This window comes from Choloepus didactylus, chromosome 6 (assembly GCF_015220235.1).
Source record: "Choloepus didactylus isolate mChoDid1 chromosome 6, mChoDid1.pri, whole genome shotgun sequence".
In the NCBI taxonomy this organism is placed as follows: domain Eukaryota; kingdom Metazoa; phylum Chordata; class Mammalia; order Pilosa; family Megalonychidae; genus Choloepus; species Choloepus didactylus.
In genome coordinates this window covers 83,327,262-83,346,953 of record NC_051312.1, presented here as the reverse complement: position 1 = coordinate 83,346,953, position 19,692 = coordinate 83,327,262, and the positions used below count along the sequence as shown (strand labels likewise).

Sequence of the window (19,692 nt, the reverse complement as noted above, 5' to 3'; positions counted from 1 at the left end):
ATATATAAATATAAAATTAGTGAAACTTCAACCTGAAATATGGAAAATGTTGGTTAGAATTAACTGAGAACAAATTGGGACTTTGCAATTCAATGTAATTTGCATGTATGTTTCAGTCTATCTGTGAAAAAGATGGTCACATATACTGAATGTGAGCCTCAAATGCACTTTTTGGAAGCCCATCACATTGTGAGCTGCAAACGCGATGGCAAGACCTGGTGGGACAGGTGGAACAGGTCCTGCCATCATGTTTGCAGCTCACAATGTGATGGACAACCCCAGTGCCTTACAGCTAATAAAATGCAGAAAGTGTCTCATGGAGGTCACTCTACTGACCACCACATTGCTCTCAGTGGCACATTTGATATTTTGGGCTTCGGAAACTCCTCCAGGCTCTAATCTGCATGGAAGGTGCCCACATATTGTCTGGGACTCTCAGTTATAGTGGTAGTTGAAATAAAGGGCACCTGTCACTTTCTCTGAAGATATACTTGTAAGTGATACTATCTGATATTCCTTCCAGAAACTGTCCTCTGTCCACTGTGCTGGGCTGCCCCAACTTTCTGAGCCTTCCTGTGTGGGACTTCCACAGGAAGCATAAATTATGACCTGGGTTCCCTTCTCAGGTAGATCATCTGCCTGCTTGGTTGAGTCAGGCTGACTTCTTGCCCAGACCCCTCTAGAGGGACACTTTGTGCAGAGGTAACTCCCCTGGGAAGGCCATGCTGGGTCACTAGCTCTAGCAACAGGGAATGAATGAGCTTGAGTTAAGCATTCTGATGCCTCTCAGGTTAAACCTGCATTTGGAGACAGGAATCCTTCTTGGCCCCCACATGTTGGCTTCTTCCTCAGTATGAACGGAAGTTGAATCTCTCCCCACCCTCTGAACGTATCCATCTCCCCTGCTGGTCAGAGGAAAAGCATCACCTCAGCTGTGTGAGGAGGAGTCAGAAGAGGAATCAACCTCAGGAGAAATTATTAAATGATACTGCTTGCTTTTTGTAACTTGACAACTTGCTAAGATATATATGAAAAAAAAATTCCTGAGAGGAAGAAGGAATCGACATATGTCTTTTCTAGTATTAAACCTGTCCTTTTGTATGTTGATTCATGTCATCCTCAAGGAAATTTTTTCATAATTTATCTTTATATGCATTTTTTATCCACCCATCTGTATTTGTCTTTAGACACACTGATTTTTTATATGGTAAATCCAGTTTTTCCTCTTTTATGTGTAAGTCCCTTTCTGTCACCTGCAAGCCAGCCAGGAGCTGGACCCTACAGTGGCCTGCTGTGAGAATGGGGGATAAGTGTCAGTAGCCACTTAGAAAAGACAGTAATTTACTGCTCCTTACCATAATTTATTAGCCTTTTTTTCTTTGCAATCTTCCCTGGATGCCTGCACAGTGTTCTTCTGGTCTCAGAGTTTCAAAATAGTTGTTTCACACAGTGGCTGCCTGTGTAGTAGTTGTTCTGGTGGAAGGACAGTATCCTGCAGCCACTACACTTTCATCAACCTATACCTTCCCATATATTTTTGTGTTCTGATTTAATTGACCTGTGATGTTATGTGGGCACCAAGATTTTTCCAAGTTCCCCAGGATTCTACTGCCTTGCCAAGGTTGAGAAGAATTCTTTGCATGGGCTCTTGTATGGGTGTTATTAGTAAGGGTGGTTATACAGAGCTACATGTCTCTCTTCTTAAACATTCTCAAGATTTATTAACTCCATGATGATTCTCATCAGTACTAAGTACTTTGGTTCCTAATCTCTCATGTAATAAAATTATGAATGAATTTTCTAGGACTTGCAATAAAATTCCAACAGACCACCATTTGAGTTGATTTCTTATGTATCCTTTAATGAAAATTTATTCTTTAGTAATGTTCCTGTTATTACGACTTCCTGCCGTTCTCATTATGCCACCTTTGATAGTTCTAGTAGGTGAAAATTGGTGCTTGTGTGCTTATTTAATACATTTAATCATGTTTTATTTTATTTATTCTTGCCCATTACCTTTTCTACAATCCTTCTAGGATAAGAATCTGCTTCTTTTGTGTATTCCTGTTACAGTAATTTGGGTAGTGCCGTAAAGATTAATACATGACCCATTTTGACAGTCACATTAAGTTTATATCCATAGGTATAATTGGTATAATAATCATTTCTGGTCTAAGGACATTAAGAAAGCTACATTTTCAATACTTTCCCTAGAACTCTTAGGTGATGCTGTTAGTGGAAGTCCACTTTCTTCTCTGTTAATTGAGATATAGTAAGTGATCCCACTGCCTACTGTCTTTAGATCATTTCCTCAAGGATGTGTTTTATCTCCTCTCACAATTGAAGCAGAGAAGAGAGGTTAAGAGACTGAGAGCTAGTGATCCTAACAACTTCTTTCCAATATTTTAGAATTCTATGCCTCCCCAGTTCTTTGCAACATTTCCTCACCTCTCTTATCCATTATAACATCCTACCTAAGAATGTTTTTATTGCCTAAAATAATAGTTAGTTTTATGTTCCTTGCATACAAGGTAAACATTATTAATACTAAACTATCAGATTTTCAGAGTTGGATGTAGAACAAAGATATCAGTGCTTACTACAAATATATGTAAATTCCTTTGAGGAACCTTTAATGAGGGTCTCACTAGGTCCTATACCTAGATAGGATGATTCCTTTTTTAGATTTCAGAATATTATATTTTCTTGCTTTCTTTCATTTCTGTTCCAAGTAAAGAATATGTAGAAAAAGTGAACCCGACATTAATGGGGGTTTTCCAATATCATCTCATTTTTTATTTAGCTTTCCTGTCATTATATTTTATTCATATTTTTGAAACTGGCTAAGATCACTATATTTTAAGAAACACAATTAACAATTTATTATAGTTCAGGTGTTTTGGTGGACTTCTAAAATGATAAAATGAAAATCTGCTTCTTAAATCAGTTAGATGTTGGTGCAGGAGATAGATAATAAAGAAATAATATTGTTTTTCAAGGTTATAACAGTGAAAACCAGAAGGTGTTGTACAGACTTGAATGAAGAAAAATTGATGCAATATATAAACCAAAGGAGGGGACTTCTGAATGTATTGCAAATATTTGAATATACAATTAACAAAATATTTGCTTGTCTATATTTTCTGCATTTAATTTAATTTTTTTTTATACCTGGAAACCTCATCTCTAGATGTTTCAGAGGACTTGAGGAAAAAGTTTTTTAACTGATTATTCAAATGGCTGGTCACACACACACACATACATATGCCTGTACACAAACACTCATTGGTTAGAAGATGCTGACTCTGTATATGGGTTTGTGAGTGTTTATTCTTTCAGCACCCTTCAGTAACTTCTAATCATGCCAGAGTTAATTACAACTTTGATTGTTTTTTCCTAAGTGAACACCTTCTTTATATTTTAGAGTAATACATTAAAAATTTCTCTTGTCTTAGTACATAGTATTGCTGTGGTTGGTATTGATCTCGAGTTACATAGTTGGTAGTGTAGCCTAGTAAAAATGGGAAAGGAGGTGGCCAAAATAATTATAAGCATGTTATTACCCCACACCTAATTCCCAAGGCATCTAATCTAGAATGTTATTGCTGATTAATAAAGTCACTGTCTTGAAATTGTATTGGCCTACTGGTGTTAAGTAGTGTGTCATTTTGTTCAATCTCCATTCTTCCATTCTCATTCTTACAAACCTATATTTGTGCAGGAATTGCCAACTGAGCAGGGCTTCCTTTGTAGCTGAAATTTCCCATCAACACCATTTCTCACATAACTTCTCCAGGATCAGATTTTTAATCTGCTAACTTTTCACAAAGTACACGTTGGGATTCATTACAGGGGGAACCAGAAGGAAGATACCACCAATAATGACTCTATTCACTAGAGAAACATTTTTGCCAAAATGATGGAGGGCAGCCAAGGTAACAATAGGTACATAGAAGATGCATACAGCACAGATGTGGGAGGTGTGAGTGTTGATTACCTTAAGATAGCCCTTGTGTGTGGCAAAGCCAAGAATAATTTTTGGTATCAGGATGTAAGACACAGAAATGCGCACCAAGTTAGCATTGCTATAGAAGCTACAAAAAGACCATGGTTGATATAGACTGTTGTCAGAACAGGCCAGCTTCATGACATCCTGGTGGAGGCAATAGGAATGGGATACAAGGCTTTTCTTACAAAATTTCAGACTCTTTAGAATAAAGGAAAAAGGAAGAACAAATAAAATAATTAATCCAGCAAATACAAGGTCAGTTGTAATAATCTTGAACGTGTAAGGATAGAGGTGTATCTCAAAGGATTATAAATGGCTATAAATCGATCAATGGACATGATGAGAAGTACTGATGACTCAGTAGCTGAGAATCCATGAAGGAAAAATGTTTGAGCAAAACAGACATTTGGGGAAATTCCTGTGGCATTGAATAAGAATGTTACCATGGTTGGAAGGGAGGAGATGGACATTCCCAGGTCAGAAACTGCCAGCATGGAGAGGAAATAATATGTAGGCTCATTCATAGAGCTCTCTGTTTATATGAAAAAGAGGATGGTGCAAGTTCCCCAGGATGGCAAGGAGATACAAGAGGCAAATGGGGATAGGAACCAAATGTGAGCTGGCTCCATCCCTGGAATCCCGATTAGGAATAAGGTAGAGATTTCCACCTCTGAGTTGCTGAAGGCTGACATAGCAAGTATGAGGGAATCAGGATGTGAGGATCAGCAGAGACTTCCCTCAGTGGCACAAACAAATTGGCTCAAATGAGTGTGCTTTTTTCATTTGGTAGATAGAATGTTTGAGATTCCAGGTATTCTCTTATAATAACTGTTAGGACTAAAAAAAATGTCTAGAACTAATCTCAAGACCAATATTAATAGGATAACAATTAAACTAAGAAAAAATATAAATCTCTATATGTAATCATCAGCAGGCAAATACAAATATTCCAAATATTTTCCCTTGCCTCCATATACAGAAAACAATCTGCAAATTTACCTGCCTCTATTTTTTATAAGGTATTTTGTTAGGATAGTTATGCTCTATAAATTTGCAAATTGTATGGATCAGCATGGAGGAAATACAAGTCAAACCACAGGACAATAATATTTCCACTCATCCAATTGCAGCAGAAAAAAATAAAGAGAAAGCAAAACATTAGCAAGGATTTAAAAATTTTTGAATCTGTATTGCTAATGGATTTGTAGAATGGTTCAGCCATTTCGGGAAACAGTTTGGTAGTTGGTCAAAATGTTAAACATAGGTTATCATATGCCTAAGCAAAATGGCTACATTTGTTCACAAACAACTTGTAACCAGTTATTCACATAAGCATATTCATAGTAGCTAAAAGTAGAAACAACACAAAGCCCATCAACTGATGAATTGGTAAACAAACTTTGGTATAGTCATAAGAAGAAATATTGTTTGGCAATAAAAACAAATGATATAATGGCACATGCTACAATATGGATGAAACGATAAAATGCTAAGTAAAAGAAGCCTGGTACAAAAGACCACATATTGAATTATTCCACTACACATGGGTACTACCTTATTTTGTCACAGATTCCGTATCCCAAATCCTAGGTTACAATGATATCTGTTTGTGAGGGAATCATAAATCCCAGAGAGTCAATGATAGTTTATAAGTGGAATAAACCAAAGGGGGAAATGGGATAAATAGAGCATTTAAATTAAAATTGGAACATTTTACATAACCATGGTCTGGCTGAGGTTTTGTGCTGGCATGAAAGCAGTTTTAGTGAAGATCACTTCTTCACATTATTTAAACAAATCATTAGTATTTCTGAGTGTTACAGGCAACATTACAAATAAGTATATATTTCATGTTCATGTTTTGCTTTCCTCACAATCCCTGATACTAGAGAACTGACATTCTCCATAAAGTGACAGCGTGGTCACTTTTTCACTAGGCTGCCTTGCACTCTTCTCCTGACCTCCTCTGTTCTCACATATGATGCAAAAGTCCTACAGATTCCTTATGGATATAATCAGTGCACAACCTTTCTATTGTTGACTCTCTTTCAAAAAACATTCTTATTCTCTCACAATACCCTTTACTTTCCTCTCTTTCTTGCACATATAGATTTTGCCCTTTCTCCTCATCTCCTCTCTATCATTTTTCTTATCTCTACAATCACATTCCATAAGCTGCAGTACATGCACGAGATGTTTCTGAACTGCTACTGCTAAGGCCATACTCCTAAGTTTTTGCACTGCTATCCCAGAGTTGAACATTTGGACGTCATCTCCCCGGATTGAATTCTTTCTCTTATTTGGTTTCCATTTCTAGGTTGCCTGTACATGCAGTTTTGGAATAAACATATCTACAGCAAATAAAGTTTTGTACTAACTGGATAAGAAATAATAGAAAAACTAGCAGAGAAGAAAGAGTACCTAGATGCAATGTAGAAAACAGGAAGAAAAGAAAACTTCACAAGTAATAGAATGAATGGTTATTACATTCAAGTTTAGAAGGAACTCACCACTAATATCAAAAGAAGCCACACATGTACAGAGTTGTTACAAAATGCCTCCATATCAGGTGCCAGGTTTTTGTTCCTATCATGCTCATTTGATCATTCTGTCTTTTCTCAATAAAGCTCTGAAGAAGACACAGCTGTCAAGCACTGTGATGGGCATGCAAAACCCTCTCCTCTCCCCTGTCAAGCTATATACATTGCCAGACACTCAAAAACCCTTACTCCCACATTTATTCCTCCATTTCCCCAGGCAGATATATTAGGCCCTACACAAACTCTGTAAGCTTCTTGCTTCCATGCTATTGCTTCTGAAGATAATCTAAAATGAAGCATGTGGTACTCCACAGAAAGAAGTAGTTTTTTGTTGTTATTTGTTTGTTTTTCAGGGATTCTTTACTATAAACATCATTATGAAACTGTTTACATTTATGGTTTGGGAAATGGAATAGAATCTGATACTTCCAGTATTACCAAACTTAAGCAATTACTTGCATTTCTGCTGATAGCTATGCCATATTTTGTTTGATTGTTTACCTTGACTATTCAGTGAAAGCTGATTAATCCTTGAATACTTGGTTAAGGATTAACAGTAACTTTGTACATAATGTCCTTCCATTGATAATATTGTTGTTTTTCCTCCTCACACCAACTTCATGGTAACCCATGTAAGCACATATTGTTTTGACATACACTGTCATACAGTTAATGAATGAAAACTATAACCTAATAGAGAGGAACTCTATCTTTAAATTAAAAAAAAAATCCATACAAAATCCACCCTATAAGAAACCTTAAAAGGTATGAACTCATAAATAACTTTTTTTGTCAGAATCATAAGGTTTCTTACATTTTTATCAAAAGAGGAATAATGTAAATCAAAGATTTAAACCAAAGCAGTAGTATGCTGAGTTAGGACGGATTACACAGACAAAAACTCCTAGTGGTTGAAGTTGTTTTCTCAACAGTGCCCACTGGCAGGTCAGTGGTTTGCATATCATCACTGAAAAACAATTTAAACTATCATGCATGGCAAAAGTTCTACCACTTAGCAAACCATTTCACCCTAGATCTAGGTCAAGGATATTGGCTTTGGGCTTCATCAAAAGCTTGGGCTGTGATTGTGGGCTTGAATCTGGTTGATCTCCATGGGTTACCACCCCTGCATTCACAGGCAATATGGAGTTTTTAGATGGTGGAGCTACTGACATCCATCAAAATTGCTAGGTGATCTCTGTGGAATAAAAGTAGGTGAATGCTTGCTTGAAAGGATAGAAAGGCAAGTGGAAAGTGAGAACATCAGGAAACTTGCCAGTAAGTTGGAAGATCGTTAGACTCATATATCAAAGTAAATAAGAAATGGAGGTGACATGTAGTCTCTAGAGCTTCTCTGAAGTGTTAGCCAATTTATCCTCACCCACAGAGTCTCATCTTGCCTCCTCAGTGCTTTCCTTATGGCCCGGGAACCTCTGGGGATTCCAGCTCAGTGTTGTACCCAGAGGAAAAGGAAAAGCCCTGCAGGTGACCCTGCAAATGGACCTGGAGCAAAGGGGAGTCATCCAGCCTCCTGTGCATGTTAAGAATTAACCATTTGTGGCAAAATCCCTTAAGCCTCCTCTCCTCCTCTGGCAGAATTACAGGTTTCTCTTCCATGGTCCCAGAAGAACCTGTGAAAAATCTTAGAGCAATTGCACAGTGTGTTATAACTATGCCTTCATGTGTCTACTTCCCCAACTAGATATAACTTCCTTAAACTTACAGGTTCCCTTATACAATGAAATGTTTGAAAATTGAGTGTCTACCCTCTGCTTTCTAGGACAGTGATACTCAACTAGGTATGCATATCAGACATCAACTAAGAGTCTTATGAAAATTGAGATGTCCAGCTTCTACCTCTGACTTATGGAAATTCTTTATTTGATATTCTTGATATATTCTTGATATGGTATACATATATACATGTGTGTATATATATTTACTATACATAGATATTTTATATGCATATATTTTCCCATGAATATTATGTTATATAAAGAGTTTTTACTCTGTGATTCTTTAATCCATTTCTGTTTTTCAGATGTCTCATTCACTGTTGTTGAAAATAGGGTTTATCATTATCCTTAGAGATATGTTTCTGAAGCTTTTATTTTTAGAGAAATCATGGTTAACAGAACCTTCATGCATAAAATTAAGGATTCCCATATACCACCCTCTATTAACTCCTTGCTTTGTTGTTGTACATTTGTTAAAAATAATGAAACCATATTTTTATAGTTTTATTACCAATATGTTCGATGATTTAACCTAGGATTCACCATTTGTATAGTTTAGTCCCATGGATTTTTAAAATTTTTATTATCTTACCATATATAAATATAAAATTTCCCTTTTTATATCATACTCAGAAATGTATTTCAGGGGTATTAATTATGTTCACAATGATGTGTTATCAGCATCGCCATGCATTATCAAAATATTTCCATTGTTCCAAATAGGAATTCTGTACATTTTAAGCCTTAACTCCTATTACCTGTTCCCTACCCATCCTCTGGTAAACTACATTTTAGATTCTGACTCTGTGAGTTTGCTTATTCTAATTTTTTTATATAAGAGAGATAATACAATATTTATCCTTTTGTGTCTGGCTTAATTCATTCAACATGATGTCTTCAAAGTTCTTCCATGTTGTCGCATGGATCAGAAATTCATTTCTTTAAATGGCTGAATAATATTCCATTGTTTGCATATACCACATTTTAGGTATGGTGAGAAAATCACCATTAATCATGAAATTTGTAGGTTAGTGTTGACAAAGCAGAATAAAATAGGACTCTGTAACCCAAGTTTATTGTCATTTTCATTTCACTTTGTGTAAAACTCTGTCACATTACTGAATATGAGCCTGAAATTCAGACTTTAACACAGGTGGGGCAGGCACTGCCATCGGGGTTTACAGGTCACAGTGTGATGGACAATCTAATCCCTTACACTGAAAAAAATATAGAAGTTATTCTGTAGAGTTCACTCTAGTGACCACCATGTTGGTCTCCCTGGCACATTCCATGGGTCTGGATTCTCGCTACTCTTCCAGGCTCATATCTGCCCAGAAGGTGCACACATTCAGTGTCTGGGGCTTCCAGTCTATGGTGGTAGCTGCAATAAAGGGCACTGGGAACTGTCATCCAATATATACCTGTGCTACTACCTGATATTCCTTCCAGAAACTGTCCTCAGAGTCCAGTGTGCTGGGCTGCCCCAACTATCTGAGCCTGCCTACGGGTGGGAGCACCCACAGGTATTATTAACTATGGCCTGGGCTCCCTTCTCAGTGACAGTGTCCTCCTGTTCTTGCAGGGTCAGGCCAGCCTTCTACATTGGATCCCTCAAGAGGAACGCTTTATGCAGAGAATGTAGCTGCCCTGGAAATGAGATGCTTGGTTATTTTCCGTAGTGACTGTGGTTTTCTAAAAGCATGAATTAAGTATTCCAAAACCCCTCATTCTAAATCTGTATCTTGGAGCCAAGAATCTTTTCTAACCACACTATTTTTGGCTGCTTCCTCAGCATGAGTGGAAGTCAGATCCCACCCTGCCCCACTCACCATCACGCCCACTATACATAGGTCAAATTAACAGCATTAAGTCAGCAGTATGAGGACAAGTCACATGAAGAATAGACCTCAGAATAAATGATATGCCCTATCCTTGTATTTTGATAAACTTAAGGGCTGTTCATATATCTCTCTCTATATATATATGTTATTTTAATATTCCGTTGTATGTATACACCACATTTTGTTTTGGGATCCATCAGTTTATGGACACTTGGGTTGCATACATATTTTGGCAATCATGAACAATGCTGCTATGAAAATCATTGCAAATATCTGCTTGAGGCTCTGCTTTTAGTTATTAGTAGAGGGATTGCCAGGTCATATCATAACACTATACATAGCTTTTTGAAGTACTGTCAAAATGTCTTCCATAACAGTTGCACCATTTTACATTCCCAGCAGCAATAAATGAGTGTTCCCATTTCTTCACATCCTTGTCAACATTTTTTATTTTGTTTTTTCAATAGTAAGTATTCTAGTTTGCTAATGCTGCCAGAATGCAAAACACCAGAAATGGATTGGCTTTTATAAAGGGGGTTTATTTGGTTACACACTTACAGTGGTAAGGCCATAAAGTGTCCAAGGTAAAGCATCAACAATTGGGTACCTTCACTGGAGGATAGTCAGTGGTGTCCAGAAAACCCATGTTAGCTGGGAAGGCACGTGGCTGGTGTCTGCTCCGGAGTTCTGGTTTCAAAATGACTTTATCCCAGGACGTTCCTCTCTAGGCTTCAGCTTCTCTCCAAAATGTCACTCTCAGTTGCTCTTGGGGTGTTTGTCCTCTCTTAGCTTCTCTGGAGCGAAAGTCTGCTTTCAAAGACCATCTCCAAAATGTCTCGATAAACTGCAGTTCCTCTCTCAGCTCCTATGCTTCTTCAAAGTGTCCCTCTTGGCTGTAGCTCCTTTTAAAATGTCACTCTCAGCTGCACTGAGTTCCTTCTGTTTCTCAGCTCATTTATATGGCTCCAGTGATTTAATTTACACCCACCCTGAATGGGTGGGGTAACACCTCCATGGAAATTTTCCAATCAGAGTCATCACTCACAGCTGGGTGGGGCACATCTCCACAAAAACACTCAAAGAATTCCAATCTAATCAACACTGATATCTCTGCCCACACAAGATTACATCAAAGATAATGGAGTTTAGGGGGACATAATACATTCAAACTGGCACAGTAAGGCTAAGAATTTTGGTTAGTAATTAACATGGAATATGTGTGATATTATGGTGGTGATCTTGGCAGTGTAACAAGCATCTCCAAATTTATAGGTGCACAACCCCCTGATTTGATGTCACTAGAAAGTCAAGATTATTCTGTCATCACCGTCCTCCTCCTCATGAAAAAATATCAACTCGTTGATAGACTAGTATAGAGTAGATGCCAAAATAAAATGAGGGCATCAGAAATAGTTTGTCAAAAATGATTGTGGAAGGCTAAAGTAAGAGAAGCCGATTTCTCTACCTATGATCACAATCATATAGATTAAGAGAAACAATTTAGCAATAATTTTAATTATTCTTCAACATAGATTAATATCTCTTTCATTGTGGGTAAAGTATACATCTCTAATATACGGTTTTGATGCTTGGCTATGTGATTTCTTTCACCAATGCACTATCATTTAGGAAGGTATCAGAGAGACAAGAAAATCTATAAGGTTAAAAAGATACCTTACAAAAGTGTGATTGCAATGTTTGGCTTTGCTTAAACTTGCCTGAAATTTGCCAAGTGATGATTTTGCCCCAGGTAGCTACTACTCCTTCAGCCAGGGTCCTGGAATGAGACAGAGATGTGAAACGGACATAAAGCCTACCTAACCCATTGATTGAAGGGAAAAATCCCCCAGCAATACACTGAGCAAGAAAAGTAATTATCTTTTCTTCTAAGCATGTTGTAGAGTGCTTACTTAAGCAACATGTCTTCATAAAAGCCTGGGGAGTACCTCCTTCTAGTACTCAGCCTGTCATAGAGGATAAAAAGTTAATGAGATGAGTAAAAATAAAGTGCTAAGATAATGCAAGCAATCGAGAAGGTGTTTCTAAATAGCAATTGTCAAAACATCATTCTTATTCTGTTTTAACTATTAATTTAATTTGTTGATTGATAGCATTGATTGATTATTGTGGAACTGATGGACAAAGAAAAATGAGGTAATATATCTGTCTGGTGAGACAGTGGGTCCAGAACACAGGTTATATAAGGGTCACAATTGAACAAACTGAGTTTTACGTAAGAGTTGCCAGTGTAGAAGTAATAAGACTGACGCAAGTCAGCAGGTAACTCAGTATGATTAGAATGGAACAAAGTATAATTTCCATATATCTTCAAGAACTGAGTGTACTTCATCTGGCTAAGTGCACAGTTGACAGTTTCTGAAGTAAGTCCACTGAAGTATCTCCCAAAATATGCTTGTTTCATTTATCCAGTGCACTAACACAGACTGTGCCTACTGAAACTCTATCTTTCTGCACAGCTTAACCACCATATCCTCCATTATATCTTCCTCAATCAACCTAATACAAAGTGATCTCTCTCACTTCTATGAAACCATAATACTGTTTGTGACTTTCATTGATTTCCCTTGGATTACTTCTAAAAGCTTTGAGAGAGTTTCAAAATTTTACAATTAAGTAATCCTACAATGGCAATATTCATGGAAACAAAATATTATTTTTTATTCTAGATAATCTGTTAGGGTCAGTTAATTTGGAAAATTTGATGAGTATTTCATTTCCACTCTTCTTCCATGTATCTCCACATTCTGCATGAGTAAATGCCATGATTGCAGCCCCCACAGAAATCCATCACCAAATATAAAATATCATCAGCATGCTGCATGTTGGCAACTGGTATACATGTGCAAATTGTTAGGACATATTAATAATTATTTCATCATCATACTAAAATGGTACTATAAATGTATGCTCAGAAACCCAAAAATGCTACATTAACTCCTGAAAACCTGAGACTAAAAATATAACCACCTATGTTTCCTGCCATTTGGGATGAATTTATAGAAACAAAATAAAATTATATGGCATACACGTTTAACAACAACTACACATCAACTACAACAGCAACAACAACGATAATGTTTTAGATGGTGTGATGGTTAGGTTCATGTGTCAGCTTGGCCAGGTGATGGTGTCCAGGTGTCTGGTCAAGCAAGCACTGGCCTAACTGTTACTGCAAGGACATTTGTGGCTGGTTAATAAACCAGAAGGCTAGTTTATTAAATCATCAGTCAATTGGCTGCAGCTATGACTGATCACATCAACGAAGGCCTTGTCTTCGGTCATGAGAGATTTCAATCAGCTGGATTTAATCCAATCAGTTGAAGACATTTAAGCAAGACAGAAAGAGGACTATCACTTCTTCTTCAGCTAGCCAGCAAGTGATTACTGAAGAGTTCATCAAACATCAGCATTGGAGTTGCCAGTTTGCCGCCTGCCCTACAGAATTTGGATTCATGCATACCCATGGTTGTGTGACACACTTTTATAAAACCTTCTGTTCATAGATATCTCTTGTTGATTCTGTTTCTAGAGAACCCTAACAAATACAGATGGGGTCAGCTACCTTTATCAATATACTGTCATATTTAATACTATAACATGTAAGTAAGGAAGAGCAACATTCCCTTGTCAGAAGAAAAAATGAATAATAAAAAGGATTTCAAATTGCCTCAGGTAATGCTCTGCATTATTTGCAAACCCAGAACCCTAAACAAATATTTCTGTCCCCCTCTCAAAAGGTATTTATCTCTGGCCTGTAATGAATGACAGTTGCTTTGATTTGTCTCCATTGGGGTATAACTTTTCAAAACTTGAAAGGTATTGGGAACCAAACACAAGCTATGTGAAGATGTCTCAACCTTGTTAGGAGTGCTTGGATTCAGTAACCATTCTGTGGAGATTTTACATTGGGAGATATATATATATATATATATATATATATATATTTTTTTTTTTTTTTTTTTTCCTTGAACCTTACCCAAAGCTACTATGAGTTGCAATGATGTATAACTAAATTTAAATTGTGTTTATTCTGGATGATATTATGTTGGTCCCTTATCTCATACATCATAAAAAAATCAATTTTTTGAAGTAAACATTTTATTGAAGAAAACCTTTTTGACCATCTGCTTTTTGCTGTTCTCTCTTTTTTTTTCCATGATAAATGAAACTTTATTTAAAAATATCTGCCCTTCAGAGCCCCATCTTACTAATAACAGCATTTTTAATATAAGAACTATGAATTCCCTGTTGCATGGTTTAGAAATTTGAAGGAATTGAGGGAAATTTGGACTGGATGCTATATTTCCAGCACTTTTTCCAAGATATCCTACTCATCTTATTGTAGGGCATGGAAACACAAAGGGAAGTTGATGATGAGAGACAATATACATACTGATTATAAAATACATCATTGGAACATGAAAATTAAAGTATCCTGAAAACTAATAGAAACTATCCATATCTACAGATTAATGCATATTAAATATTTCAGACCAACTGGAAATGTGTGTAAATGTTCTCTCTAAATATAGCATACTGTGAATTTAGTTTCTTTGAGGAATTGTGCTGGTAATCCTGCATGGCACAGGGGAGGGGATTTGCATATTGGATAAAGGTTTAAAATCAAGATAATAAAAGTAAATAGATGTATTAATCTGATAAAACTTTTCTTCTTAAATAATATTAAATTTGAGGTGTACTTAAAATGAGAGATGATATGCAAGTTTAAAAAAGTCACTAAAAACTGATGTGAGATGTACTTTGGATAAAGGAAGCCCACTATGATTTCACTATGTACATCTTCCTATCTCTGAAAAGAATAAATAATGTGCTTAAGGTGCTCACAGGAAGTAAATTTCACAGATAACCATATTGAGATATGCCATTTTATCACCCTTTCTTCATTCCTTTCTGAGAGTTTTTCTGAGGTTCCTAGTCCAGTAGTTCATGCTCTTTGCTGACATGTAGTTACTCTGTATTCCATATTTCTGGATCATGGATATTTGTGTTCAGATCCATTAAGTTATACTGCATAATGGTACAGTGACATGGCCATCAGAAAATTTAGTTTGTAGACTCCTGAGCAGCTGCCCTTGTGTTCTATTTCACTATTTTTATGTGCACATCAGTTTATGCTAGCAGTAAATGCATTAGGAATAATCAACACACTGCCCTTGATCTCCAGAAATCATAGAGGAGATATGCCCTTATAAGATTACACAAAAATCAGAAAGAACCCATTAGAAATCCCCATGAGCATAGCTGACTTTGAAAATGCATTTTCTCCCTCCACTTGTTTGAGGTTAATCTACATTTGCAAAGCGTCAAATCTAAAATGGTGGCCTTATGTTGCATTCCACAAATAAAAACAGTTTAGAAGAGGAAGAAGTTGACCAGTTCCTTAGACATATAGAGAGAGGCCTAAATACATTGAGCACACACATATGCATGTGTTCAAACACACACACACAGACAAAAAATATTTAATTGAGCATGATGAACATGAACCGAATTTCCACTATTAGAATTCCCTAGAGTCAAGCTCCTTTTATAAATGAGATTTTCATTCTTTAACCAAAGTATCCTTTTCAGGTATTATCACTTCATTTTTCTCAAGAAAAATGAAGTCACATGGTGCCAGAAAGGGAGACACATGGTGAAGGTACTTGGCAAATGGTACCTATCAGTTTTTTTTGACAAACAGTAAGGTACTAGAATAAAGAAGGAGAGTAGAGACACTAGAGTAGAGACCACACCCCCATACCTCAGTGATGCCTTCTGAAAAATGATACCTTTAGATTTCAAACTTTAAAAATTACCAATAACTATCTAATTTTACATGCAAATTTAGTTCTTTCTTGCAGAGAGAAACCAAGGCAGTTGCAATAAACTTAATTGTGACCATCTGGAATACTATCCTATATTCAAATAAACAGACTTGTATATTTACGTGATATCCAAAGTTAAAAACTGAAAGCAATTTCAGGGGGATATTTCCCCCTATTGTAATGGAGCCTGGCAATCAGAAGAATAAATATTCAACCCCAATAAGGAGAAGAAACATGGTGATTTGAAACCTAAAATCTTCCTCCAAAGTTCAGTTGTCCATGATCTGCAGGGTATTTTGATGTGAAGATCACTTAAAAACATAACCAATGGAAAGTAGAGGTAAAATTACCTTCTTTAAGTTACATTCACATCTTCAAGAATTAAAGAAGACAAGGGCCCTTCTTTGAAGTGAATGCATGGATCACATGTTCACAAATCTGCTTAGTTCTCACACCATAGAAAACAGGAGTTGGGTCAGTAGGCATGACCACATAGAGTTTGGCAACAAGAATGTGGACATAATTTGCCAATTTAAGAATGTAGGTTCAAATAGCTGAAGAAGGAGAAGAGGGAGGGTGTACAGAAAACGCACATAACTCCAACATGTGAGTTGCATGTGCTCAGTGTTTTGTGATGCCATCTCAAGATGGGAGGCAGAAAACAGCACAGAGGTTGCAGGCATAGGAGACTTCACCAGTGCCACATCCAAAATAAGAAAGGGACCCACAAAAATCACACTGATGGCAGTGATGGGAATGCTGGCACAGGCCAACTTGGCAATCCCCATGTGCTCATGGTAGGAGTAGACAATCATTTGAGCCTCATAGAAGGGACCATGATGGATTAGGTAGAGAATGGGCAACATGAGCAGGACTGGGAACACTGTAATACCCAATATGTGCTGGCCCTTGGGGTTTCAGAATGGTTGTATAGAGGAGTGGTTCACAGATGCCTACATGGTGGTCAAAAGCCATTGGCTAGCACGACAGCAGAGTCCATTCCTGTGATGATGTGTGTCAGAAACTTTTGGGCCAGAGTCTCCAAAACTATTTTCATAGGCATCAAACAAGAAGATCCCCAACATCCTTTGTACTGTGAATGTGGAGAGGGCCAGATCTATGTCTAATAAGGTGGTCGGAAGTAGAAAATGGGATCATGCAGAGTTTAGTCACACCAGATGATCAGTAGAATTACAGTATTACCTGGTAGAGCCATTGAATAAACAAAGCAACAAAGGAGAGAGCTCCAGCCCTGAGATGACCCAAGTTCCAGTGTCCCTGTAACAAGGAAAAAGGTGTCTGGGTGGAAAGTGGTAATGTTGGTATTGAATATCTTGCCATTGGTGTGAAGTGAAATAGTTGACCATGTCTAGAAGGAATAGAAAAAAAAATGGGAAGAGTTAATCAATGCTTACCTCAAACCTTCTCTAGTAATCTAGATTTCTATCTGTATTTTCTTGTTAGAATGGCTTGAGTTCAAAGCCAGCCAGATATAGGCATACACATTAGGTGGAAGAGACATAAAATTTATGATGAATCTTCCCCCTGAAGATGTGGGAAACAATATCTTATACTCATTTGCTGTCACTCCATCCAAAACCTGGAATAAATTTTAAAACCATGAAGCAGATTTATGTTTTTATTGAAATAGTCTTCGAATACAAAATACACCTTATTTAAACAGACCAACACAGAAAATCAGACAAATACAGATACACTTGGCCACAGATCATTAACAATACATACAAAAACACAGGTGTACATAGGCTGAAAAATGTTGGAAAATCCAGAAAAATTTCTTAAGCTGATATGTAGAATATCACAATCAAAATGAAGAGTTAACGTTCATTAATTCATTTAGTTATAAACCCAAAAAGATCCATTGCACTGAAACTTACACATTAAAATAATTGCAAAAGCATGTGAAAACAATGAAACTGGAAGTCATCTCCAAGAGGGAAATATCTATTTCTTGGCTAGTGGTATTATGATAGAAGTTAAAGAATCTCAAAGTATCTCCTAATTGCTTGATTCCCAGGAATATTCCAAGTTATCAAACAATTGTATCCTTCCTGCTGCATATGTGGATGGAGGGAGGGCAGTGAGAAGCTTTGTTGGAGGGAAGATATTTGAGAGAAGTAAAAACTGTTTCCAAAGACAATTTTAGTATTCACAATTAGCCTGAAGAAATTCATGGTAGAGACTTGCTGTGTTGCATCTGTGATACTTCTTTCTTTCCGTTTTTCTTTTTTTAAACAGAAAGAACAAGAAAAGCCAAGATGGGATTAAAGAAGGAAGAAGCAGAGGGTAATGGGAAGAAGGACTAATAGAAGAAATGAAGGAAGGAAGGAAGGAAGGAAGGGAGGGAGGGAGGAAGGAAGGAAAGGTCTTATCTGTAAATGAGTTCAGAAAAAAGTATGAAGGAAAACTTCCAAAATGAAATTCTCATTACTTATCCACAGTTGTTTGCATCTAAATTTGGCACTGGAAGTTAAGTAAATGAGTCAGTTAATCCTTTATGTCTCAGTCTTAAACTAGGAAATATAGTAGATTATTAATATACAGGCTTTGTAGATAATTAACTTGAACGTAAATTCACAGTTCCACCATTTCTGGCTGTGTAACTTTTAGCAGTTAGTAAACTTCGGTAACGTAAATATTTCTGGAGAGAGAGGAATAAGAGGAAGGAGAGAGACAAAAGTGGTGCAAGGTAAGAAAGAGAGAAACAGAGAGAGGCTTGGTGAAAAAGAAGGAGAGAAGAAACTGAGAAATAACCACTTAAATGAGATAGTTTGGTGAATGCACAAAAGAGTATGACAAACACTCTAAATCCTACTTTAAATTTACAGATACCGGGAATGAGCCTGACCCTGGCATCAAGGGGTTGAGAATGCCTTTTTGACCAAAAGGGGGAAAGGAGAGTCAACAAAATAAGGTTCCAGTGGCTAAGAAATTTCAAATAGAGTCTATAGGTTGTCCTGGAAGTTACTCCTATGACAACTTCAGCTATATATGCCAGATGGCCTAGTATGATAAGCCCAAGTCCATAGTGGTCCCCAAAACCCTAAAGAATACATTGATGCCTATCTCAGACTCTATAAAAGTTTCACTAAGTTTATTCTTCAGAAACTTAAATGCTCCAGAGAAATCTTATGCGAGCTAAATCCCAAAACCAAGAGGAAATAGCCTCTTCAAGAAGATCAACGAGTTATGTCCCTTTTTCCCATTATATTGACATCCTTTTCAACAGGAACAAGTTAGAGTTGTCACTGCCTAGACATCCCTGAATATTAGAACAGTAATTAAACTAGAAGAAGGCGTAGCAACAGACAAGATGGAATTTAACAAAATAATATGAATACTGATCTGTATATACTTTTCTTTTTTTTTTTTAGTTCATATGGTACTAGAATAGCTAGAAGGAAAGAATTGAAATGGTGGAACTGTAACCCATGGCATTCTTTGAAATTGGCTCTGTAGCAACTTGTTAAATTGTAATTTGAAAGTTATCATCATTTTTATATATGTTATATTCCCTAATAATGAAATAACTGCAACTATGGTACTGTAACATAACATTTTTGGAAATTTCCTATATAACTTCTCATTAAATCATTCATTGAAAATTATTACCTTTTGCATATATGTTGTATTTCAAAATAAGGAAATAACTGAAACTGTGGAACTGTAACCACCACCTGCCAAATGATGAATAAA

At 36.7% G+C, this 19,692-nt stretch overlaps 1 pseudogene; it reads right to left on the bottom strand.

Moving 5' to 3' along the window:
* Positions 1 to 3,766: 3,766 nt before the first annotated feature.
* On the bottom strand, positions 3,767 to 4,701 carry LOC119537168 (annotated as a pseudogene).
* Between the last annotated feature and the right edge of the window lie 14,991 nt (positions 4,702 to 19,692).